Source organism: Furipterus horrens, unplaced genomic scaffold (assembly GCF_987537825.1).
Source record: "Furipterus horrens unplaced genomic scaffold, mFurHor1.1.pri manual_scaffold_11, whole genome shotgun sequence".
NCBI lineage: Eukaryota > Metazoa > Chordata > Mammalia > Chiroptera > Furipteridae > Furipterus > Furipterus horrens.
In genome coordinates, this window is record NW_028327181.1 from 42,493,758 (window position 1) to 42,517,714 (window position 23,957).

General features: G+C 42.1%; 1 protein-coding gene across 1 annotated transcript in view; it reads right to left on the reverse strand.

Annotated features, from left to right (window-relative positions):
* The window catches only part of DHRS7B (dehydrogenase/reductase 7B), a 70,501-nt gene that overhangs the window by 36,628 nt on the left and 9,916 nt on the right, over nucleotides 1–23,957 (reverse strand). The window lies entirely within an intron of this gene.

Here is a 23,957-nt window from a genome sequence, read left to right on the forward strand (position 1 = left end):
TGCCCCAGGACCACATCAACTGTGTGAAAGTCGTGAAGCCAGAACCTGCTGAACACCAACAGGGATCCCCCCGACACCCTGAGTTACTTTGATCCTAAAGTTTAAGTTCAGTGTGGGTTGTCCTGATCAAATGTAAGCTGTTCCAAGCCAAAAGGGTTCTGCTCCAATTTGAACTGCCAACTCAGGTAGTTTAGTATTTGGTCCAATTATTCACCTGCCTTTCCAAATAAACCTAAATTCTCATTCACCATAAAAAATTAATATTCACCCCTGGCCAGGTGGCTCATTTGTGAGAGCATTGCCCTGTAAACCAAAAAGTAGCGGGTTCACTCTCAGGTCAGGGCACATGCCTGGGTTGTGGGTTCGATCTCTGGTCAGGGTGTGTACAGAAGACAACCAACCGATCCACGTTTCTCTGTCACATCGATGTCTCTCTCTCTCTCTCTCCCTCCTCCTCTCTCTCAAATCAATAATCGTATCCTTGAGTGAGGCTTGAAAAAAGTTAATAACATTCTTGAATAAACAGCTGTAAAAATACTGTTTCCCATCAACCTCCACTTAATCTACTTCTGAAACCCCCAGCCCCTGTCTCTAGGTGGACACGCTTCGCTCCCACCCTACACTGTGCCACGCCTACAGTTAGAGGAATGAGTAAGTAAAGTGGTCAGCAAAGTGTCGAACTCTCCCTGGGTCCTAATGCCACCATCCGCTGCCCCCCAAAGGAAGCTCAGGCCAGGAGTTCTGGCCCGTAACCCAGGCTGAATGCCAGGGTAGATGCTAGGACCCAAGGACCCTTGGTCTGGCACCCAGAAGTACTCAGAAATTTGGCTGAGAGCAGGCACCAGCGCCTCTACCACTCCTCCGGTCTGCAGGTGCTGCCGGGGTCCTCCTCCGGGCGGGAAGAGTGGTTGCTGGGCGGCAGCAATGATTCCCAGTTTGCTGGTGTAGCTTTACCAGAAAACTATAGCAATTGGCACAAAACACAGGGAGCCCCAGGGAATTACAGCTCCGAAGTTTCAGGTAATAAACGTGGGGCGGGGGGTTTCAGTCCATCAATATAGCTGTTTGGGAAGGGGGTTTTTCCCTCTGCAATCCCAGGTCCTCATAGTAGGCAGGTACCAAAGTGAGCCACCCTGCCTGGCCCAGGATCATGGGGGGACCAGCCGCTGCCTAGACTGACAGGAGGGTGGGGGGGACACTCGGGGCGGAGGCCCTGCTCACAATGGGACAGCAGGGCTGGCCGCTGGGGCTGGGACCCGAGCGCCACTGGGTCAGTGCAGGAAACAGCTCCACACCCTCCTCCGGGCCGTGGGCTGCGGAGTCTGCCTGTTTCAGGCCTGCAACCTGGGGCAGAGCCTGCTGTCTCCTGGGATTCGTTCAGAGACCACCTGGGAAACACACACTGACTGTGCTAGCTGACGGCACTGCAGGGCTTACAAGGACAAACCCTTGAGGAGCGGTCTGGGTTCCCATCCGGGTTCAGACACTCACCAGCCCGGGAAGGGACCTCCCAGCTTTGGGCGTCGGTGCCCTTGTCTGTGAAAGGAGGGCATGTGCACACCTGCCTCGCAGCTTGTTGGGAGGTCAGATGAGTCAGGACGTGGCAATGTGTGCACGGTCCCTGGCGCAGGGCAGGCGCTCGGCCGCCGGCAGCACCCTCAACCCAGCTCACTGCGAGCCTCTGGCCCCCCACTCAGTTCCAGCTCTCAGATTTCTAAGGCTTACTGAAAGAGGCCCCAGGTTATGAAAACCAGTTTCTTCCAACAAAAGGACTCACTAAACATACACTTTTCTGGAGTTTTAAATTTTTACTCCTTCATACCTTGAGGTTAGTTAAATTAACAAATAGAAAAAGAGCGCTCTATGGATTTCGTATCCCAGGGCTTGTACCAGAAACTGGCGATACCCTAACAGTCACGTGGCCAACACAGCAAGGAGAGCGCAGACAAGCCCTGAGACAGCCCTTCCGCTGCTCCCCACGCCCAGGGAGGGGCAGGACCAAATGAACCCGCCCAGCAAGGCTCCCCACTGGAAAACAAGTCAAGCCTCTAACAGACTGCACTTTCATGCGCCTATTTAAAACCCAAGCCAACAGCCTATGACATGAAGGAAAGAGAAAACTCACACTGTCCTGCCCACTTCTGGGATTCCTTGAGCAGCTGACACAGCCCTGCCTGCCAGCCCTGATTCCCTGGCCCTGGGGACCACTTTGGCCAAGACCAACAGGGCACCAGATTAAGGGCTCCATCCTTGCCCATGGGCCAGCTTTCTGGGAGCACAGCACACACATGCATTCAGTCTGACAAGTTCTTACAGAATCAGGATGCAAAGTAAATGAGAAATCAGTACTGATTTTCTCCAGCTAACTCAGGATCATAATGGTGGGAAAAGACACTCCAGAGTAAGCCATTTATTTCAGAGAATCAAGTTCAATTTCAGGGTAACTTCCCTGATCAGGTGGAGCTGGTCACATAGGCAATGCCAACTCTTCTGGGAGTTTTTCAAATTCTTAAAGTCCTCCCAACTTTTATTGCACTCTGCAGTACCTGTGTTCACACCACTGTGCCCATGGCCACCAGGCGCTCAGAGTCAGCTGTGTCAGCTCCTTCCTGTCTCACCCTTGGCAGTCAAGATGGCCAAGAGAATTAGACCCAGTGATATCTCAGTCCCACGGCCTTCTCCAAGTAACAGGGACAGCTCCCAAGTGCAAGGAAGCAATTGTGTCCTGACTGGCCACAACTCCAGACAAGGAAACAAGTTTCCTAAGTAAAGCAAGTTCAAAGGGGGCCTATTTTCTCTGAAAATGGCATATAGAAAGGACTTTAATGTGTTTATAATTTTTGCATTTTATATCAAAGGCCTTTTAACTACTAGTTTCAGATATAACTGGGAAGGTAAGATGGTTGGGAAAAAATCTTGCACACAATTTCCAGCCTTTGGAGATCAGCCTGTGGAACGAAGGGACCACTATGAGCCACATGGGAAAGCAGGACAGGCATATTTAGAGAGAGAGGTCAAAAAAGAAAGAAGGTGAGGTAGCCCCCCCTTCCACCAGAAACCACAGGTCACACACGGCCTACACGTACACAGGGCACCGTCTCACCAACAGCGCTTGCAGTCACAGCCACTCTCAGTTGACTGGGAAGTGACCTGAGGCGTGACCTTACCCTAAGAGCCCCTTCGGCTGGCCTGAGGGAGTTACAGAGCTCACACATTCATGCACAAAGCCCTTCTGCCGGGATTTTCGTGTGCCAAGACTACAGAGCTACTGAGGGAAGAGCGTGTAAAGACAGCAAGTTCCTTCGCAGGTGAGCATTACTCAGGCCTGGGCAGCCAGAAAATTTATGGTCCCCACTGTGACTTCAGAACTCGGCTGCTCTCTTATTCCCCACGGAGAGCTTTTTTAAAAGGGCTTTCAGAACCTCAGTCAGGAAACAAGAAACCAACTGAGCAGAACTGTCACCTTTCATGCCATTGGTTCCATTCCTCCTACTTTAGTCAAAACCCTACATTGCATTTCACAGATGGAATCTGTTCCTAATATTGCTTCTTCTCTCAAGCAATCATAAAAAATTAAAAACCTGAACTTGTTGGACTCTACCTAGAAACCACACAGAAATCAGACCACTAACACACATGTCTGAAAATTAAAGGAAGGAATCTGAAAACCCTCCAAGGTTAAAAACAAATGAAGATTTCAGGTCTGGAAGGCTTAGTCATGAAGTAATTTGCCATGTTATGCACAAGAAAACCAGGCTGAAGGGCAGGAAGGGTGTCCATCTGGAAGGCGGGTGCTGGAATCATGCAGCCACGAGTGGCCCAGAGTCACCAACAGCGTTAGGGTCTCGTTCCCAACCGCCTCTCCCCATTCTTGTGTCATAACTGACGAACAGCTCAGAACGGTGACCCATTAAAGGTGACATAAGCTGCGGGCCATGTTATGACCCATATCTGAAACTATATTTGAAAATAGGTATCTATTTTCACGAAGTAAAGCAGAGCAAAGCTGCTCTTGTTTGCAGCAAATGAGAAGTAGCTGCTAAGCCTGTCTTCAACTGGAAAGAAAGAGAACTAGCCCACCTCAGACGGCAGCCGCTGGGACAGTGGTGGGTCATGCCACCGGTGTCGTCTCTGGCCTCTTCAGCTGGGGTAGCGTGCCTTAGAGGCCAGAGGATACCTTCAGGTCAGCAAGCCTTCCTAGAATGTTGTAACAAGCCATGGATGAGGGGCCTGCAGGCTGTATTTTCGGATGTCAGCCTTAGGACCTCCAATTTAAAGGAGTACAGGCTGGCATCAGTTAAATAAAACCAAAAGAAAGGCTGGAGGATACTTCAGATCAGGCTCTTGAAGGTCCACTCCTACAAAGAGAACCGAACTGAAAGAGAGCCCTGCTGTGCAGTGAGATGCCGTCCTGGCCAGCAGGGCAGGACAGAGGTGTCATGCACAGCTCTGGACCCTGCAAGGCAGGCCACCAACACAAGAACAGGGCGCTGAGGCTAAGCATGTATCATGAGCCAGTCTTAGTTCATTTTTTAAAAACAGTACTTTATCATTGCAAACCAGAAGTCTCTTCCAAAACAAATAACAAGCAAACAAAAACAACACAGCATTTATGCTGGCTACCTAGACATCTCAACCCGAAAAAAATCACTGCTTTCTAATGTGCTTTAGAAAGCAAAGGTGCTGGAGTGATCTCACTCTGGAGGCCCAGGCCCCTAGAGAGAAACCTGACAAAGGAATCACTGTGGGGACGAAGCAGAAAAAGCCCCAAGTCGGCACTGTGGAGCTGGGTTCAAGTCCAGCTTGTCATACACTTGCTGTATGACGTGGGCAGGTTTACTCTCTGTCTGCAGCTATGTGTCCTAACTTCAAAATGGGGGTGACTATTTCAATGAGAAAGCACACGAGAAAGCACTTTGTAAATGGTAACATCCTGAACAAACATGCTGCTGATTCATAAAATGACTGAAAAAAGACAGTTCCCAGAGAGGACTTCAGAAATGAACTGCGCAACGGCAGCCACGCTGGCAGCTTTAAGGACCGTTCGTGCCCAGTGTGTCTGGGAAAAAGACAAAGCTGACTATTTCCCCCCACACGTCACACACTGTGGAGCAGTCCAGGACTGGATGTCACTTGCTCATCCACCTGACTGTCCATCAGGCACCGTCTAGTACCAGACAGTGCACTCGGGCTGGGGTAGAAGGCAGTGAACAAAGTAGAACTTACAGCCCAGATGGAAAAACAGACAGCAAACAAAGAAACAAAAATGAAATTATAATTGTGATAATGAAAGAAGTAATCACTATAGAACCAGAGAGCAGTGGCCTGTCTCAAGGACAGGCTTTGCATGAAACTTTAATTCAGACTTGAAACAATTCAGACCACCGTGTTGGCCTCAAGCACACAGCCAGGGGCAGCTGCTGGTTTGTGAGTCTTAAATTTTATATCATTACCTTAAAAATTATGTATAACAACATCAACAAGACAAAAGATGCCAATGTAAACTGAAACCAGGAATCCAGTGTGTTTAAAGGAATCGCTAGAGCTCAAACCTGGTGTCTAACAGGAGCTGTGCACAGCTGTCAGTTTCCAAACTTCAGAATGAAACACAGCAGTCACAATATTTATATTCCAGACTGGGCACCTTCCCTGCTGCACCTGTTACAGCACCGCCTCGTCTGACAAACATTCAGGGAGCGCTGACTGTGTGTGAGCTGTTCCAGGCACTGCCGGGCAGTGAACAAAACAGGGACTGGGTCACTGCCCTCACTGGGATGAGGCCCCAACCGGAAAGAAGGACAATAAAAGTGACAAGGAAATTGTACATCAGAAGGGTTTGAGGAAGCTGGTGGAGTAGGAAGCACTGGCAATCTGTCTCTGCACTGACAGAATCTGTCTGATACAACTATCATGGAACTCGGAGCCCAATGAAGACATGAAAGTTCAAGGAGAAACCTTGATGGCAAGTTGTGGTTAATTTCAATCACTTTCAGCTCTAAGTACAATGGCAGGCAGCTGTACCCCAGATCCTGGAGTAACCTGCACAAGGCTTAAGGGAACAAGTGTGGGCAAAAGGGACTCTGTCCTCCAAATATTGGGGATCTGTGCTCCAGTTGCTGATTGCTAGTTCTTACCACAGAGATGCAAAGCAGCTGGCAGCCATTGTTGCAACCCCTCCCCCTTCTCCTGAAGTGACTTCCAGAGTACTTAAGAGACCCGCATAATTTTAACCTTTCTTCATTTTTCTCTTTTTCCCTACTGGGAACCAGTAATTAAAGAGTAGGACACACAAAAACAATTAAGTGCTTGGAGAAAATTGAAAGTGACCACGCATGCCCAGGAAAAGGCTGAGAGAAGACCTGTGAAGGCTAAGCTGATCCTTGGCACAGAGACATAGAAAAAGACTCAAAAACAATAAACAAAAACAAAACAAAAAACAGTGAATGCTAGAGAATTAAAAAATATGATTCTCAGAGTTATCACATTATTAAATTCCAATGTCTAGTTTTCAACAAAATAATCAAAAGGTATACAGAGACAAAGGAAAGCATGGCCCACTGAAAGAAGAAATAAACCAACAGAAATTATCCTTGAAAAAGACCTGAAAGTAGATCTACCACACTAAAACATAAAAACTGTCTAAAGATGCCCCCAAAACTAAATGAAGATGTATAGAAAGTAAAGAAGTTACCCTACCAAAAATGGAAATCCTAGTAAGGAGACAGAAAACCTAAAAAGAACCCAAAAGGAAAATACGAGAACTGAAAAGTAAAATGACTGCAATGAAAAATACACTAGAGGAATCAGAACAGAACGGAGCAGGCATTAGGAAGAATCATTGAACCGAAATATAGGACAATGGAAATGACTGACCCCAAGGAGCAGCCCAAAAAGGCTGAAGGAAAGCGAAAAGAGTGGAAGGAACCTGAGGGACACATGAGGCGCTGTAGAAGTCCAAGAAAAGGGGAAAGGGGAGGAGAAAATCTTTGAAAATGGCAACTGAAAAGTTCCCAATTCCGATGAGCCATGAAATAAACAGCCAAGAAACCCCAACAACTCCAGGTAACATGAATTAAAAGACTCATACTGAGATATTTTATAATCAAACTTTCTAAAGGCAAAGACAAAGAAAGAATCTTGAAAGTTACAAAAGAGAAGCGACTCATCGCAAACAAGAGATCCTCAATAAGACTATTGTTGACCTGAGAATAAGGGCTCCTGGTGGCTGATTGGGTTCAAATCTAAAAACCGAGCCTGGCAGCCATTTCTACACAGGGGCCTCTCATGCCAGCTGCACCTCAGGGAGACGCCTGCACTGGGTTCCTGCCATGGAACCAGCCCTGTAAAGGAGTTCCTGGAATCCCATTGCAACCAATAGGGCTGAGACTTTCCCTGTCCAAATTGGAGCTGCGCTGCTATATTTAAGTTAGCATCTTTTAAAATTTTTATTTAAATTTTTCAATTACATTGACATTCAATATATTTTATATTACTTTCAGGTGCACAGCATAGTGGTTACAATGATATAACTTATGACATGATCATCCTGATAAGTCTAGTGTCCATCTAGAAAAATATGTAGTTATTACAACATTGATTATATTCCCTATGTTGTATTTGACATCCCCATGACTATTTTGTAACCACCGCTTATACTTCTTAATCCCTTCACCTTTTTAACACAGTCCCCAACATCCATCCCATCTGGCAACCATCAGTTTGTTCTCTGTATCTATGAATCTGTTTCTGTTTTATTTGTTCATTTATAGTATTCCTTATATTCCATAAAGTGAAATCATATGGCATTTGTCTTTCTCTGACGTATTTCACTTAGTATAATACTCTTCATTCTTTATGGCCAAGTAATATTCCATTGTATATATGTACCACAACTTCTTTACACAATCGTCTAGTGAGAGACACTTGGGATGCTTTCATGTCTTGGCTATTGTAAATAATTCTGCAATGAACATACGGATGCCTATGAGGTCTGTCCAGAAAAAGTCCAACCACTGTTAATAAAAGGAGCATGGTTTGGGTGACATTGATGTAACCAGGCAGTCAAGGAGAGTAGACTGGAATGCGCATGCATGAACAACGATAACTTCAATGTATTATACTAATCAGTTAGGGTTGTAGATGCTGTTGAATGAGCATGTGTACTGAGTGACCGTGTCACTCCCGAGTCGGACTGCACAACCATTCTCGGCAGTGCAGATAGACTCTTAAGAAGCTACACCATCGTCTCTCGAGACGGACGGCTGCCGACGACGACGACGACTGTGTGGTCATTGCATTCAAAGTGACTGAGCAAGGACAGCAATGAATCTGCAACAAATATTGCGTTAAGCGTGAACATTCCCCTGCAAAATCTATTCAGATGATTCAGAAGGCTGCAGTTATGGGCAACTGGTGATCAGAAACTTCATCATGACAATGTGCCTGCTCATACATCACGTCTCATGCAGAGTTTTTTGGTGAAACATCAAATCACCCAGGTGACTCAGCGCCCCCAACAGCCTAGATTTAGCACCCTGTAACTTCTGGCTTTTCCAAAAACTAAAATCACCTTTGAAAGGGAAGAGATTTCAGACTGCTGGTGAGATTCAGGAAAATCCAACAGGGAAGCTGATGGCAGTTGGGAGGCCTGTGTGAGGTTCCAAGGTACCTACTTTGAAGGGGATTGAGACGTCATTGTCCATGTACAGTGTTTCTTGTATCTTGTATTTTCTTCAATAAATGTCTCTATTTTTCATATTACATGGACAGACCGTGTATATCTTTTTGAATTAGTGTTTTGGGTTTCTTCCAATAAATACCAAAAAGTGAAATTGCTGTGTCATACGGTAGTTCTATTTTTACTTTATTTTTTGGCGGAAACTCCTTTCTGCTTTCCACAGTGGCTGACCTATTTATAATCCCACCAACAATGCACAAGAATTTCTTTTTCTCCACATCCTCGTCAGCACTTGTTGCTTGTTGATTTATTAGTGATAACCATCCTGACAGGTGTGTGGTGATATCTCATTGTGGTTTCAATTTGCATTTCTCTGTGATGTTGAGAATCTTTTCACATGTATATTGGCCAGTATGTTCTATTTGGAGAAGTGTCCATAGAGGTCGGTCCTCTGACCATTTTTTAACTGGATTGTTTGCTTTTTTGGTATTATGCTGTATGAGTTGTTTATAAATTTTGGATATTAACCCCTTATAGTATGCATCATTGGGACATATCTTCTTCCAATCAGTAGGTTATGCTTTCATTTTGTTGATTGTTTCCTTTGCTGTGCAAAAACTTTTTAGTTTGATGTAGTCCCATTTGTTTATTGTTTTCTTTTTTATTTCTTGCCTGAGGAGACCTTTCAACAAAAATATTACTAAGAGTAACGTCAGAGAGTTTACTGCCTAGGTTTTTCTCTAAGAATTTTATGGTTTGGGGTCTTACATATAAGCTTTAATCGATTTTGAATTTATTTTTGTATACGGTATAAGAAAATGGTCTACTTTCATTTTTTTGCATGTATATGTTGAATTTTCCCAATATCATTTATTAAGAAGACTGCTTTTACCCCGTCAACCAATGGTCGTTGGAATCAATCCCGCGCCAACAGGAATCCCCAGTTTGGTGTGTGGTGAAAAAGGAAAGCTTTATTTAGTATACAAACAGCTCAATCGTGGTACAACACAGCTGTGAGAATAGCTCAATAATGAAGCAGCACAGCCAGGTCCCTCTGCACCTACACAGCTGTTTTGCCCTGGTCTAAGCCCTGATTGGTTCATTCTCATGCAACAGACTGCAAATCCTCACAGTTTGATTGGTCCAAAAGACACTGTCCTGACTGGTCAGAATGGAACTGCTCTAATGGGTCGGTGAAGATGCTGATGAGGATACAGCTGCACAGCTGATTTGACAGGGAAAGCCACAGTCCTACTGCTTGAAATAGGATTCCAGGAACTTCTTTATAAGGGCTGGCTTGATGGCAGAAACACAGTACAGGCAGGCAGTTCAGCGTGGGAGGCAGGGAGTTCAGCAGTCTTCCTGAAGTACAGTTTGCATGAGGCACCTGTATAGAAATGGCTGCTAGGCTGTTTATTTTTTTTCCTTTGTTTTGTTCTGAGCCTAGTCACCAGGAGCCCTTCTTAGTAGGTATCTTGTTCCTCAGGGTCCCTACCTCATTGAATATTATTGCAACCGTTATTATAGATTAACTAACCATGTAGGCATGGGTTTATTTCTGGGCCCTCTATTTTGTTCCATTTACCTATGAATGTTTTTATGCTAGTATGATGCTGGTTTGAGTAATACAGACTTATATCAATAGTATAGTTTGATATACTATTTGATACCTCCAACTTAGTTCTTCTTTCTCAAGATTGCTTTTAGGTCTTTTGTGGTACAATATAATTTTCAGAATTATTTATTCTAGTTCTGTGAAAAATGACGTTGGTATTTTGAAAGGGACTGCATTGAATCTATAGATTGCTTTGGGTAGTATAGACATTTAAACAATGTTAATTCCTCCTATCCATGAGCAGAGTATGTGCTTCCATTTATTTGTATCTTCTTCAATTTCCTTCTTCAATATCTTATAATTATCTAACTATAGGACTTTCATAGCCTTGGTTAAATTTATTAAGTTTTTAAATACAACTGGAGATGGGATTGTTTTTCTTAATCACTCTTCCTGATTGTTCATTATTGCTATATAAGCATGTGACCACTGTCCTGACTGGGTGATTCAGTTGACTGGAGAGCTGTCCCCTACACCAGAAGATTATGGGTTCTATTTCTGGTCAGGGTGCATAAGGAGGCAATTGATCAATGTTTCTCTTTCTCCCTTGCTCTCTCTCTAAAATCAATAAACATATCCTTGGGTGAGGATTAAAAATAAAATAAAAATATAAAGATGTAACCAAGTTCCACATGTTAATTTTGTATCCTGATAATTTATTGAGTCCATTTTTCAGTTCTAGTAGGTTTTCAGGTGTAATCTTTAAACTTCCCAATGGCAGTTTTATGTCCTCCTTTCCAATTTGGATGCCTTTCATTTCTTTTTCTTGTCTAATTGCTGTGGCTAAGACTTCAAATAGTATGTTGAATAACAGAGTGAAAGTGGACATCCTTATCTTCTTAAGGAAAATGCTTCACTGTTGAGTATGTTAGCGGTATGATACCCTTTACTATATTGAGGTATATTCTCTCAATTACCACTTTGCTGAATGTTTATCATAAACGATCCTGGATTTTATCAAATGCTTTTTCTCCACCAATTGATATAATCATATGATTTTAATTTTTTATTTTATTTATATGGTATATGTTATTTTATTTGCAAACATTGCACTAAACTTGCATCCTAGGAAAAACTCCCACTTGATTATGGTGTATGATCTTTTTAATGTATTATTAAACTTGGTTTGCTAATAGTTTGTTGAGGATTTTTGCATTTACGTTCATCAAGGATATTGGCTTATAGTTGTCTTTTCTTTTGTACTGTCTTTGTCTGGTTTCAAAATCAGGATAATGCGGTCGTTGTAAAAACAGCTTGTGAGCCTTCCCTCCTCTTGAATTTTTAAGAATAGTTTGAGAAAGATAGGTGTTAATTTTTCTTTGACTGTTTGGTAAAATTCACCTGTGGAGTCATCCAGTCCAGGACTTTTGTCTGTTGGGAGTTTTTTGAGTACTGATTTAACTTCATTAATACTTACCAGTCTGTTCAAATGTTGTTTCTACTTAATTCAGTCTTGGAAGATAGTATATTTTTAGAAATTTATGCATTTCTTCCAGATTGCCCAATTTGTTGGCATGTTACTGTTCATAGTATTTTCTTATAATTCTTTGTATTTCTGTGATGTCAGTTGTTACTTTTCCTCTTTCATTTCTGATTTTAATATTTAGGACCTCTCTCTCTTTTTTTCTTGATGAATCTGGTTAGCAACTTGTCAATTTTGTTTAGCTTTCAAAAAAACCCAGCTCTTGGTTAATTTATGTTTTGTATTATTTTTTATACTCTATTTCATTGATTTGTGCTCCAATCTTTATTATTTTCTTACTCCTACTTACTTTGGGCTTTCTTTGTTATTCCTCCTAGTTCTTTCAGGTGTAAGGTTAGATTGCTTATTTGAGATTTTTCATGTTTCGTGAGGTAGGCCTGAATTTCCTTCTTAGAATTGTTTTTACTGTGTCTTAGATTTTGATTTGTTTTCATTTTCATTTGCATGAAACTATCTTTTGATTTCTTCCCCAATCTTGTTGTTAACCCACTTATTACTTAGTGGCATGTTATTTAATCTCCAGGTATTTGTGTGTTTTTCAGTTTTCTTCTTGTGATTGATTTCTAGTTTCATACCATTGTGGTAGGAGAAAATGCCTGATATAATTTCAGTCTTCTTAAATTTGTTGAGACTTTTTGTGTGGCCTAACATGTGGTCTATCCTGAAAAAATTCCATTTGCACTTGAAAAGAATGTATAATCTACTGCTTTGGGAGAAATGTTCTAAAATATTGATAAACTCCATCTGGTTTAATACGTTGTTTAAGGTCATTATCTTCTTATTGATTTTGTCTCAATGACCTATTCAGGGTGCTAAAGTTCCCTACAATTAATGTATTACTATCAATTCCTCCCTGTGTCCATCAATATTTACTTTATAAATTTAGGTGCTCCTACATTGGGTACATAAATTTTACAAGGGTCATATCCTCTTATTGCATTGATCTCTTCATCATAATGTAGAGTCCTTCTTTGTCTCTTGTGATCTTACTTGAAATTCTATTTTGTCTGATATAAGTATTGCTACACCAGCTTTTTATGTTTCCATTTGCACAAAATATATTTTTCCATACCTTTACTGTTTGTTCATATATTTGAATCTGAAATGGGTCTTTTGTAGACAGTATATGTATGGGTCTTGTTTTCTCATCCATTTAGCCACCCTATCTTTTGATTGGACATTTAATCTATTTACATTTAAAGTGATTATTGATATGCAGGTAATTATTGTCATTTTGTTATTCAGACTTATGTTTTTTTTCCCCCTTTTTCTTGTCTGGAAGCTCATTTCTCTTTTGATTTTAAATGATAGCCTTGCTGAGTAGAATAATGTTGGTTGTAGGTCTTTGCTTTTCATCTCTCAATATTATCTGCCAATCTCTTCTAGTCTGCAAAGTTTCTCTTGAGAAATCAGCTGACAGTCTTAATGGAAGCTTTCCTGGAGATGACTAACTTCTTTTCTCTTGCTGCTTTTAAGATTCTCTCTTTAAAGCCCTGACTGCTGTGGCTCAGTGGATTGAGCAGCGTCCTGCGAGCCAAGTGTCGCTGGTTCGATTCCCAGTCAGGGCACATTTACTAGATTGCACGTCAGGTTCCCATTTGGGGGCATGAGTGAGAGGCAACCATACAGTGATATTTCTCTTCCTCTCTTTCTCCTTTCCCCTCACTCCAAAAATAAAATAAACAAATAAATAAATAACTTATTTAAAAAAATGATTCTCTCTTTAACTGTTGCCATTTTAATTATAATGTTTCTAGTGTGGGCCTCTTTGGTTTCATCTTGTTTGAGACTCTGTGCAGTACCTGAACATGCAAGTTTATTTCCTTCTCCAGTTAGGGAAGTTTTCAGTTATTATTTCATCAAATAGGTTTTCAATACTTGCTGTCTCTTTTCTCCTTCTGGTACTCCCATGATATAAATGTTGGTGTACTTGATACTGTTGCAGAGGTCCCTTAAACTGTCCTCATTGCAGGGTGTGGATTCTTCTTTTTTTTTTTTTTCTGTTCAGATTGGGTGTTTTCTGCTACCTTGTCTTCCAAATCTTTGATTTGATACTCTGCTTCATCTGTTGATTCCTTCTAGTGTAGCCTTTCATTTCTGTTATTATATTCTAAATTTCTGCCTGTTTTTTTTAAATGGGTTCTATGTCCTTTTTTGGTTTAATATCTCCTTGTTGATGTTCTCCCTGAGTTGATCTATTCTTCCTGTAAGTTCATTGAGCATCCTTATAACCAATGTTTTGACCTCCATATCTGATAGATTGCTTGCCTCCATTTCATTTAGTTCTTTTTCTGATTTTCTCCTGTTCTTTTATTTGAGACATGTTTCTTTGTCTCATTTTGACTGACTTCCTGTGTTTGTTTCCATTAATTAGGTAGCCTGCTATGTCTGTAGCCTTAATGTAGTATGTGTCCTGTGTGGCCCAGTGGCTCAGATGACCTGGTCACCTGAGACAGGTGCTGCAAGAGTGTCCCTTGTGTGGACTGTGTGTCCCCCTGTTGTACATTAGGCTTGATTGCTGCTTGCTCATCTATGAGTTGACTGATCCTCAGGCTTAGTGGCTGTGAGGACTAGCCCCAACCATAGTGTTGGTTGACCTCACAGAGCAGAATTCGCCCCAGCAGGGCTCTGGTGCCTGCTGAGGCCACCCTTTGGCCATGACATTGTGGAGCTCATTGAGTGGCACTGGGTCTGTTCGTTTTGAGGCCTCTTAGTTGGGGCTCTGGTGCAAGCTGAGGTCCACTGCTGCATGTGCCTGGCCCGAGTCATGTGGTAGAAGCTATAAAGCAATCCAAAGTTGGCAGCCACCTGTGGTGTGTTTGGAGGTGCATAGGAGAGGCCATGCTGCAACCTCAGACTGCTGCCACCCATGCAGGACCTGTGGCCACTCAGCATATGGCATAGGACACACTGAAGGCAGCTGCTCCCTGCCTGGGGCCTGCAGACCTTGGAGAGTTTTTAAGCCAAGGCTACTCATAAGGTGAAGCTGCTAAAACAGCCAAAGGCAGTATCCGAGTTGGGTGGAGTGGGGTCTCAGGGAGTCACCAGGGTGATCACCTAGTTAATGCAGATTCAGAATTGGAGCCTGCCTGCTCCTGCAGATTATGTTAGGGAAGGGTTCAACATGGGCCCTTTAAGAAAACTCCTGGATTCCCAGTAGCCCTCAGTCTCACCCAGAGAGAACCCCTGAAGAGTTGGGTGGACCAGGGTCTTGGGGAATCACCAGGGTTAGGAAAATGGTGTTTACTCAGTTAGTGAAGATTCAGATTTGGTGCCTGCCTGCCCCTGTACTCTGCTTGGAGGGAAATCTCAACGCAAGGACAATGGAACCCTTGCCCTGAGGCCACACAATTCACATTCTCCCTACAGGTGTCTGTACTTTTTGAGATCCTTTGCTGGAACTCAAGGTTAGTGCCTGTAAGTGGGTCTGTGTTTGGGCTGATTAAGAGGATGTCTGGTTTTCTAGCAGCCCTCTGTGTCACCGGGACAGAATTCCCACCAATTTTCACAGGGGCTCCTCTTCCCAGCACTGGAGCCCTGTAACAGGGAGCCGAGTGTGGGGCTGGGACTATTTGCTCCTCAGTAGGGACCTCTGCAGCTGAGACATCCTTCTTGATTCTCAATTGCCACACATGGATGTGGGACCAGCCCATTTCATATCTGCTCCTTCTACCAGTCTTGACGTGGCCTCTTCTTTATATCCTCACGTATAGGAGTTCTTTTCATCTAGTTTTCCTGTGGTTCTCCAGGATCATTGCTCTATAATTTAGTTGTAATGTTGATGTAGTATGGAGAGGTGAGCACAGTGCTTTCCTACTCCACCATTTGAATGGAACCTTCATTAGCATCTTCACCAACCACTCAGAGTGACTCCATTGGACCAATCAGAACAGTCCTTTTTGGAGCCAAATTGTGAGTATTTGGAGTCCTCGTTTACATGAGAATGGACCAATGGGGGAACAGGTGTAGGGACTTTTCTTTATACGTCAGGTCCCCTCTGGCTTCGGAAGTGCACTTTCAGTTTCCTTCAAAGACTGCGTTTGCCCTTATGAAGCTGAAACACCAGACCAGACCAGAGCTGGGTAACAACAAAGCTGTGACATGAGGGCCGCCTTGCCCAGGCTATTTCACAGCTGTGCTGTTTCATAACCACGCTGTGTCACTATTGAGCTGGATCACAACTGAGCTGTTTTTGCCAAATAAAATCTCTCTACTCCTTCACCACACCCCAAATGGGAGGCTCCTGTTGGTGTTGAATTGACAATGATGACCCAGAGTTGACACTATAAACAGATTTCTCCTGGAGGTTATAAGGCAACGGGCTGATATACTCAAAGTGCCAAAAATACCCACATCAAACAACAATCCTATATTTGGCCAGGAAAAAAAAAAAAAAAAGACCTTCAAAAAGTGAGGGACAAATGATGGTGACATAGGAGGATCCTGAACTCATCTGTTCCCATAAACCCACCAAGTCTATAGCTACTATCAAACAATTTCCTCTGATAAAAAACCTAAAGGCTGGCCGAGTGATGACTAAATATTGGACAAGAAGAAAACCACTCTGCAGTGGATAGGAAGGCTGGGCCACAATTTTACCCAAAACTCTATCTCCTGTTCCCAAGGAACAGCGCCCCACACTGGGGAGGGGATTCAAAACCAGGAGCTTCTGCCTGAGGAGTGAAGGTTTTGAAGACAGTATTTGGCAACCCAAATGTTTAGACCTGTACCTGAGAGACAAGACCCTAAAACATCTAACTTTGTAAACCAAAGGTGTCTTGGGGCTTACAACCATGAGACCCACAAGGCTACAGCAATCTCAGAAATGGCTCTTACAGAGCTTGCATGCTCAGACTCACATGCCCCTCAAAGCAGCAGATGTAGCCCAGAATTAAAGTGAAAGAGGCTCATTTGCTGATGAAAGCATCAGCCTGAGGGGCAGGTCTCTCATTTAACACACATCTAGGAGCTGCTGGAATACTGGGGATGGAGACTGGAGGCACCATTTCTGCACTCTGTCTGCCTTTCTCTAGTTAGTGGGGGCCATATTTGTTATTTCTCATTCTGTAGACATCATCATGACACTCCCCCTGTGCCTTGCTATCACCAGCTGGGGTTATCTTCATGCTCTCTCTCTCTCTGCTGGGTTCGGAGCTCCAGTATGTTTAGGGAGGGAGCCTTTTACACCTCTGGTGCTGCAATTTTTGCCACTATTATCCACAAGACACTGATTGGTTGTCTGGCTCTGGAGGCCAGGGGAACTTGTGTTTTTCATTCCCATGCAGTGTAACCATCGGAAGAACAGTGCTTAGTGGGCAACCACCCCAAGGCTTCTGTACAAAAGAAGAATGAAACACACCCCCAGTCTTTCTGTGAAAGAGGCATATGTTTCAGTCCAGGAGCTTTGAAGTGAAGCGAAGGCTTCTGGTTTGACACAATCTAGTGGCCTATGTAAGTGCTGTTAGAAAACAGAGGCCAGTTTACGTAATCTTTGCACTCTCCCTCTGCTTCATTCCAGCTTGCTAACATCTCCCACAAGGGAGCTTATACCTTTGTCTGGCACCTAGATTTTTGTGGCTGCCACAAGGTGACACCTTTACAAGGCCTGGCTTTGGTGGCCAACAGATATAACTTGTTACATATAAGCTTCATGGGAAACAGAAAGAAAATCCTGTAGCAGATACCCAGAAGATAAAGAGAAAGAAACTAAGGCATACCACTAAAAAAGGTCATCAAACCACAAAGGAGAGCAAGAGAAGAAAAAATAAACTGAGAAATTACAAAAACAACCAGAAATCAATGAACAGTAATAAGCACATAGCTATCAAACATTAGTTTAAATGTAAGTGGACTAAGTTCTCCAACGAAAAAACAGGGATGAAAAACGCATTTATATGCTAACCTACAAGATACGCACTTCAGATGTAAGAACACACTAAAAGTAAAAGGACTTACATCAGACAAAACAGATTTTAAACTGATTATGAGATAAAGACATTACATAACGATAAAGGGTCAAACAAGAGGATATAACATTTAAAAATATTTATATACCCTATATGAAACTACCTAAATATATAAAACAAATATTAAAAGACCTAAAGGGAGAAATAGACAACAATACAATAATAGTAGAAGACTAATACTCTGCTTACATCAATGGATAGATCATCTAGACAGAAAATTAATAAGGGAACATTGGCTTTAAATGATATACTAGACCAAATGGACTTAACAGATATGTAAAAAACCACTTAACAGATATGTACAGATCACTCCACCCAAAAGCAAGAGAACACCCATTCTTCTCAAGTGCACATGAAACATTCTCCAGGATATATACATTAGAATACAAAACAACTGTTAATAAATTTAAGACTGAAATCATATCAAGCATCCTTTTCCTACTACAATGGTAGGAAATTACAAAAAGTAAACCGCAAAATTCACAAATATGAGCAAGTTAAAAACCATGGTACTGAACAATCAATGGCTAAAATAAGAATTCAAAGGAGAAGTTAAAAAATACCTTGAGACAAACAAAAATGAAAATACAACATACAAAATTTATGGGATGCAGCAAAAGCAGTTCTAAGAGGAAAGTTCATAGTAGTAAATGCTCACCTTAAGAAACAAGAAAAATCTCAAATAAACAACACAACTTTACACCTTAAGGAACCAGAAAAAAATAAACAAGCCCAGAGTTAGTAGAAGGAAAGAAATAACAAATATCAGAGCAGAAATAAATGTAATATAGAAAAAAAAAACACAATAGAAGAGATCAATGAAATTAAGAGCCAGTTCTTTGAAAAGATAAAACAAAACTGTCAGATAGACTCACCGAAGGATAAAAGAGAGGACTCAGATAAATAATATCAGAAACAAAAGAGGGGACATTATAACTGATACCACAGAAATACAAAGGATAATACAAAACGACTATTAAGTATTATATACCAACAAATTTGATAATCTAGAAAAATGGATCAGTTCCTAAAAACACATAATCTATCAAGACTGAAGCATAAATAGAAAATGTGATAGAACAAATACTACTAAGAAGATTGAGTCAGTAATCAAATACCCTCCCACAACAAACAGAAGTCCAGGATCAAACAGTTTCACTGGTGAATTCTACCAAGACATTCAAAGAAGATTTAATACCAAACCTTCTCAAATGTTCCAAATAATGGAAGAAAAAAGAAGGCTCTAAACTCATCTTACAAGTTGAGCATTACCCTAACACCAAAACCAGGCTAGGATGCCACAGAAAAGTAAATTACAGGCCAATATCCCTGATAAACATAGAACCAAAAATCCTCAACAAAATATTATCAAACCAAAATCAACACTCGGTTAAAAGAATACTACACCATGATCAACTGGCATTTATCCTGGGGATACAAGGATAAGTCAACATCTACTGATCAAACAAACTGATATACCACATTAAGAAAATGAAGAATAAAAATCATGTCATCAGAGTTCCAGTCAAGATGGAGGCATAGGTAGACACACTTTGCCTCCTTGCACAATCATAAGAAGGATTACATCTACCTCAAAATGAAAAACAATCAAAACTGCCAGAAAATCAAACTGCATGGAAGGCCAACAACAAAGATACAAAGAAGCAATACTCATCTAGACAGGTTGGAGGGGTGGAACTGGGAAGCCAGGGCAGAGAGGACACAGTGTGGCAGAGGTGAGGTGGTGGTGGCAAGGCAGTAGCTGTGGCCAGCCAGAAGAATGAGCAGTCACACATTATAAAAGCCAGGAGGGACACCTGGGGAGCGATCCCAGTCCCAGGCCAGACTGCGCAGTTCACGATTCCAGTGACGGGAAAATAAAGGCTCATTGCTTCTGACTGTGAAAACCAGTGGGTGTTGGGGAGGCTGGATAAACTGCTGGTCTCTCAGAAGAGTCCATTTAGAGGGCCCCACAGTACTAGAATGTATGCAAACCCACTCATTCTGGAAACCATCGCCAGGGCAACAGCTAGAGGGGTGCCAGTCACATATAGGAAACAGGTGAAATAACTGCAAAAGGGGTGAGTGCCAAGAAAGCGGCACAGTTCCCTCCCTGACCTCTCCCCCACATAGAGTTCCACAAGGCTGTGAAACAGGTTGCTCAGATCTGAGGAATACCTAAGGCTCTGCCCCTTACAACATAATAGAGGTGTGACAGCTCTACCTAATACACAGGGAGGCTGTCAAGTTGAGGAGACAGAGAAGTATGGCCAACCTAACAGATGAAGAGTTCAAAACAGTGGTGATAATGATGCTAACAGAAATGACTGAGTACAGCAAACGCATAAGGGAAGATGTGAAGGGTACACTAAGTGGAATTAAGAAAAATCCACATGAAACCAATAGGAAGGGAAGGAAGCCAGGGTTCAACTCAACAATTTGGAACATAAGGAAGAAATAAACAGTCAATGATTTCAGATGAGGAAACAAGAATTGAAAAAAACAAAGATGCTTATGAACCTCTGGGATAACTTTAAACGTACCAACGTCCAAATCATGAGGGTGCCAGAAGGAGAAGAGGAAGAGCAAGGAATTGAAAACTTATTTGAATAAATGAAAGAAAGCTTCCTAATTTGGCAAAGGAAATAGACATACAAGTTCAGGAACCACAGAGACCAAACAAGCTAGACCCAAAGAGGGCCACACCAAAACACATAATTAAAGTGCTAAAGATTAAAGATAAAGAGAGAATCTTAAAAACAGCAAGAGAAAATAAAGTTACCTACAAAAGAGTTCCCATAAGACTATCAGCTGATTTCTCAAAAGGAACTTTGCAGGCAAGAAGGGACTGGCAAGAAGCATTCAAAGTGATGAAAAGCAAGGACCCACAACCAAGATTACTCCATCCAGCAAAGCTACCATTTGGAATGGAAGGGCAGATAAAGTGCTTCCCAGACAAGGCAAAGTTAACGGAGTTCATCATCATCAAGCCATTATTGTATGAAATGTTAAAGGGACTTACTTAAGAAAAAGAAAATCACAACTATGCACATTAAAAAGGCAACAAATTAGACTTCTGGTCAAGATGGAAGTGTAAATAGAAACGCTGCATTTCCGTCACAACTAAGAAGGGATTTACAACCACTTCAAAACTAAAAAACAAAAACCCAGAAAATCGAAACTACAGGGAAATTCAGCAAAGAAATAAAGAAGAAATATTCAGCCAGAAAGGTAGGAAGGGTGGAGCCGGATGGAGAGGAAGAGGAGTGTAGTAGTGGCTGCAGGGGCGGTGCGTGTCAGCAGCTGGCGCATAGCTGGAGGCAGCGGAGGCTGGCAGTGCAGCTAACAGTACAGTGACTGTAGCCATGGCAAAAAGCAGTCATACATTTCAACCCCAGAAGCAATCCCAGCCCCAAACCAGACCATGAAGCTTGCGGTTCCAGTTCTGGGAAAAACAGAGCTGCATTGCTTCTGACTGTGAAAGCTAGTAGGGGTTGCAGTGGAGGACGAAACTACCAGGCTCTCAAAGGAAGCAGCTTCCTTAATACAGGAAGGGAGAGAAGTGCCTGGAAAAGGGATGAGTGCTGAGCAAGCAGCACTGTTCCCTCTCAGTCCCCTCCCCCACATATGACACCACAATGTGGTGAAACAGGTCATCAGCACCAACGAATACCTAAGGCTCTGCCCCTTATAATGTAACAAATGCAACAGTTCTACCTAAGACACAGAGGCAAACACAGAAAGCTGTCCAAAAGGAGGTGAGGTGAAGGTTCCAGTGGGAGAACTAAGCTACAAGGAAAGAGTGAACCTAACAGACGAGGAGATAGCTAGTTTAACAGATGCACAGCTTAAAGTATTGGTGATAAAGATGCTCACAGACCTGACAGGAAAGATTAAATATGACAGAGAAAAAATGAAGGCTATAGTAAGTGAAATGAAGGAAAATCCACACGAAACTAGTGGTGAAGGAAAGGAAACCGGGGCTCAAATCAACGAATTGGAACATAAGGAAGAAATAATAAACAGTCAACCAGTGCAGAAGGAGGAAACACAACAGAATCACAACTACCAACAAAAGAAGATAGGGAATGTAAACAAAAGCAAACTAAGCAACCAGAGTAGGAACAGAATCATAGGTATGGGGAACATGGGGAGGGGTGTCAGCTGGGAGGTGGAAGGGAGAAAGAAGGAAATGGTACAGGGATTAAGAAGCATAGCAGGAGGGTGCAGAATAGACAGGGGGATGTATAGAAGAGCTTATGTTCATGACCCATGGGTGTGGACTAAGTGGGGTGGGACTGCTGGAGGGAGGGGGGCTGCTGGGTGGAGGGAAGCAAAGGGAAAAGAAACTGGGACAAATGTAACAACATAATCAATAAAGCATATTTAAAAAGGCAATGAATTCACAACTATCAACAACTGAATCTAAAAAATAAAAAACAAACTAATCAAACAACTAGAACAGGAACAGAAACATAGATATGGAGATCATATGGAGGGTTATCAGCTGGGAGAGGGAAGGGGGAGAAATGGAGAAAAGGTACAGGGATCAAGAAGCATGATTGGCAGGAACAAAATAGGGGGAAGTTAAGAATAATATAGGAAAGGGTGAAGCCAAAGAACTTGCATGCACGACCCATAGACATGAACTAAGGGGGGGGGGGATTGCTGGAGGGAATGGGGGTACCAGGAAGAGTGGGGGCAAAGGGAAAAATATTGGGACTGTAACAGCATAATCAATAAAATATACTTTAAAATAAAAAGAATATTTAAGATGGTAAATTTTATTTTATGTGCATTTTATCACAATGAAAAAAAAAGTATGTCGTTCACAGAGCATTAAATATTAAATGCTAATTTCAAGTAGGTTCATGGTTGATAATTTTGAATTCTAACAAATTGTGTGGTTTCCTCATGAATTTGAATTATTACTGACTTGCCTCTATCAATTGTCTCTCTCTTAGACAATCTTCCTTAATGCAATTTATTTGGGGTGATGGGTAACTCTGAATTCCAAGTTATTTTTAGACCAAAATCATTATGTTTAAATTTAACTAGGAAATTGTCTTTACTCTGAAACAGTTTTCATAATGCTGCTACTCAGAACTTGTAGTGCACTGACATTAATGCAAGAAAACATGCGGGAAGGAATTTCATATACTGGAAGGACGAAAGGAAAAATAAAGCTAAAGACCTGAGAGGGTTTTTCCATTGCCAACCTCTAAGCTTTCATTTAAAAATAGCCCAGTTAGTGCCCTGTCACTTTATTTTCCCAGCATCCTAGCAAATAGCTCCCCGAGGACAGTTGTATTTCTCAGGACAGGCCCACAGGCAGTACTTGATCAATCTAGTTATTTCACCAAATGTTAGCAGATTTCCAACTTCTCCCCATACATAATATTGCCCCCGTTTCTCTCTGAGTCTTTCAGTTAAAAAAGATGTGCCAAATTTCAGAGTGTACATAAAAGAAAAACTTGTTACACTGAAAATATTTTTTATACATTCACAATATTTACTGTCAGAGTGTAACAGCATGAGGGCTATCTTTTTAAACTGCATTTATATATAAATAGAAAGTACACACACACACACACACACACACACACACGCACATGCACATACTTTTCTTCCGATCATATAAGCATTAATAAGCTTAGCCCACAGAATGAGGTGAAAGCAAACAAATATTAAAATCAAACTTACAAGTCAGGAAATGAAAGATTTAAGCTTCCTTCCAGTATGGCAGAATACTAATGGTTGTTGATGTTGGGTAACAGGTAAATGAGGGTTCGTTGTACTATTTTACTTTTGTACATCTTTGAGCATTTTTGTAATTGGTCCTTCATGCTCAACTTGGCTAAAATGAAGTTGGAAAAGTGAATAATTAGCTGCACTAGAAGTACCAACCTTGTAAAATAAAATTAGCTAATAAAAACCCCAAGTAGAACACCAAGAGAAACAAGCTAACCAATGTCAAGTTACAGTGGCATCTACATGGGGCAGCGTGGTGGGGGCTTGATCTGGACCCTTCATGGGACCTAAGACCAAGTGACTCTCTGCAGAGTAAGTAACCAGACTTTTCAGGTCTTGCTTCCTAATACATTTTATGAACATGCTGCTTCAGAGCCACGTTACTCTTTATAGTTCAATCACTACGTACATGAGAAGCACCTGTTAAAACATAAATCAAGCCCTGACCACTGTGGCTCAGTTGGT